Below are 3,473 nucleotides of genomic sequence, written 5' to 3'. Positions count from 1 at the left end.
TTTCGCAAACTCAGAAATATTGACTATCCATAACAGGAAAAAGCGGGAAACGAGAAAATTGAAACTGCTTATCAATTATCCTGAAACGTGCTCTTCTATATGGCATGCAGAATATGAGCAGCGTACAAGAAACTGATTTTTTTTAATAGCGTCAAATTCCCTGAAGTATAATTTAGTATTTTTGCGTTATATTTATTCAATTATTTTACAATCTACACAACTTGACAAATTGCACGTCAATTCGAGTTTTGATACTCAACTACCGATAAACTGATAATTAACATTGTCGATGATGTGTACAAACATATCGAAAAACTAATTAATAAAAACAACAACCGATAATTGACAAATAAACAACACATTGCTAATGCACTACATGGATTTGCTATTTAGCTCTACTCATTGCACCGGGGAAGCACGTATGTAAACTTACATCTCCGGCAGATCACGGCGGGTTTTTGTTAAAATAAAAATACACACGAACAAATCCTATCATTTACATCCGACTGCACTCGCAACCTCCTGAGGCTAGTTTTCAACGGTCTCCGATGACAAACGAACTATGTAGCAACATTATACAACTGAACGAAACACGAAAATTGAACAGCACAAAACTGCCCCAGAGTATGAGAAATGGAGAATTATGAGTTCCGGTGGTGGGATTACAGCGGACCATCACCGCACCGTCCGTCCTGCTATTCGAGTAGTGTAGAGCTTTTCCAATTTCCTCCAACAGGGGGATATGGTTGCTGGGCGCTGCAGGTACTACTGATGACAAGCAAAGCTCATCCATTAAACCATCGGACAGTCAGGAGAAACCCGGTTGAAAGCGAACTTGATAGTTGTAGGTTTGTTACTTATTGATATGTATGTCGTCGGAGTGCAGCTAGCAGTGCCGTACAGCCATGGATGGACGATGGTGATTATAGGTTTCAGCTCACTTCAACCGAGCGTACAAACAATGGATCCCGCAAGAGATCATAAATCACACCAAGAAGGATTTTCATTTACGAATGGGATTGAAAAGTTTATGATACGTTCCTCGGTTGTGGGTTTGTAATGCATCTACGTATAGGATAAGATGCACTGGGGTTTAGTTTATTCAGATCACACCAAAATAACTTTGCACTTTGCGAAGTGAAGGTGTTTCATTTTGTAGCCTGTGAAATCAAGTTCATTCAAAGGGATTAGTTTTTGCAAATATCTTTTCCTAGTTTATTCATACAGTTCTAGTTTTAACTGATGAAGTAAGAGATGTAGACGGAACTCAATTGCATTGATCTCACTCGAATCGGTATCAGAAGGATGGCCTCTGAAAAGGAGAGAAAGATGTGCCAACGAGGTCCAGTCTTCGAATTCAACGGATGAGCCTCGCATTAAAAACTATTGTGATTGAGACGTGAACAATTGCCATTCCAGGATAGTAACATCTCAAATTCGTCCTTAAAAAAAGCTTAAAAATTTGAAATCATTTGTGCCATGAATTCATGAGTTTTTAACAGGAAGGGACGTCAAACATAGTTCTTATTTGCCAATGCCAAGGCTTCTACGGCCCTCGGAAAGCGCCCGCAAGTTTCTTCAGGATTTCGTCCGGAGGTTCCTCCAGGATTTCGTCCGGAGGTTCCTCCAGGATTTCGTCAGGAAGTTCCTCCAGGATTTTGTTCGTTCATTTCATTTCATTCATGCGGAAGTTCGTCCAGAATGTAGTTTGGAAATTCCTCCTCGGCCGTAGGTTCCTCCATGATTTCTTCCAGAAGTTCCTCCACGATTTAATTCGTACACAGAAAGAAAAAAACACTAATAAAATTTAAAAAAAACCATTGGTAAAATTAAAAAGTTGCGTTGGTTCTTTTTCGTAGAGAGTCTCATATGTTCAGTGCAAAAGTTGATAAACTTTTATTTTCAAAGCGTTTTAAAGTTATTCACCCGTTCCAAAATTAAAAGTTTAAACTTTTAGAAATGAAACTGTAGAACTGTCGAACCGAAATTGTTATACTGTTAAAAATAAAAATTGTTTTCCCCTCCTAAAACATAAAATTTTAGCAAATTTTATTTTACTTTCAAATTTTTCATTTCATTTAATCAAGTCAATTCTTTTTTGAAACATGTTTTATTTAATATCGATTTGAGTTTACTTGTTTATTTAAAACAATATTTAAACACTGTTTAATAAAAATACATCGATACCAGGGTAGTTTTATCGAGAAACGGCGAAGCTGTTGGCATCTGCTGAACCAGGCATTCCCTCGGCTATTTCAATTTATTCGTCGTTTTCATCTATCCAAGGAATAAATTATATATTTAGAATTTTAAGCTCATAGGTCAATAAATTTTGCTGTGGCTGTGAACTGCCCGGAGACGTACCTTGAGTTGTAGGCTTATTTACTTAGTACATCTTTTGTGATTACGTTCGGCTCACTGCTGACCAACTGGCCTTCTCATCCGCCATCAACCGTTCCGTTCTGAAAACATGAGAAAAAAACAAGCATATTAGAATTCATATACCAATTTTCCTTTTCACTGCCTGAATAAGGTTTTTCACCTGTGACTCGCCTTGTTTTGAGTTTTTCCCTATTCCAATCGATTGATCGCCGCCAGAATGCATTGACTTTGCAGCGAAGCAAACGAGCCGGGAATCTCGCCGGAAATAAGCTCCGTCGGGACGACATATCTAATCAGAGAAAAATGAAAACAGAAATACATTATTTATTTTGCCTGCATGGGTTTACTCGTGAGCATTTTTGAGAGCCTCACGTAAATACTTTTATAAAACAAACGTACCTTCGGATTATAACGATGGCGGGAACAGTAATCAAATTAAATCAAATTAATTATTTTGCAACCATCAGCATCTCAGCGAGAGCGACCACAAAGCAGAAAACTAAAGACACAAATGCGACGCACACCAGCAACTATTTTGTGTTTGCGGATAGAGATGTCGTAAATTAATCGATTACTTCGATTAATCAATTAATCGTTGTAATAATCGATTAATTTTGAATCGATCATTACCTAACGATTAATCGATTCAATAATCGAGAGAGATCGAGAGTAATCGATTTGTTACTAATCGATTAATCAGGATTTTACGACATCATAAGGATGTCGCAAATTAATTGATTACTTCGATTAATCGATTCATCGTTGTAAAAATCGACTAATTTTGAATCGAATATTATCCAACGATCAATCGATTCAATAATCGACAGGAATCGAGAGTAATCGATTAGTTACTAATCGATTAATCGGGATTTTACGACATCTCTATTTGCGGATTTGACAATTTCATTATTTGCTACACTGAAAGAAACGCGTTTTAAATTTAAAGCTTAATTTGAATAAAAACACTTTTAAAATTAAAAGATAACTTTCACTGTAAAAAAATACTTTCATTTTAAAGAAAATAGAGCACTTTTTAAATGCTTTTTAAATATTTAAAGTTCAAAATATTTATTAAAATAATTTTTGTTTTT

The 3,473-nt window shown here is 36.2% G+C and overlaps 1 long non-coding RNA gene across 1 annotated transcript; it reads right to left on the bottom strand.

Moving 5' to 3' along the window:
• Window positions 1-2,113: 2,113 nt before the first annotated feature.
• LOC134206359 (uncharacterized) lies at window positions 2,114-2,909 on the bottom strand. The gene is made up of 4 exons (XR_009978268.1): window positions 2,782-2,909; window positions 2,543-2,671; window positions 2,365-2,462; window positions 2,114-2,277 (listed from the first exon to the last, which is right to left on the bottom strand). It is a non-coding gene; the product is annotated as an uncharacterized LOC134206359 (long non-coding RNA).
• Window positions 2,910-3,473: the final 564 nt, after the last annotated feature.

Source organism: Armigeres subalbatus, chromosome 1, assembly GCF_024139115.2.
Source record: "Armigeres subalbatus isolate Guangzhou_Male chromosome 1, GZ_Asu_2, whole genome shotgun sequence".
Classification (NCBI taxonomy): Eukaryota; Metazoa; Arthropoda; class Insecta; order Diptera; family Culicidae; genus Armigeres; species Armigeres subalbatus.
Note: the sequence above shows the minus strand (reverse complement) of the source record. Positions and strands in the feature narration are given on the sequence as shown.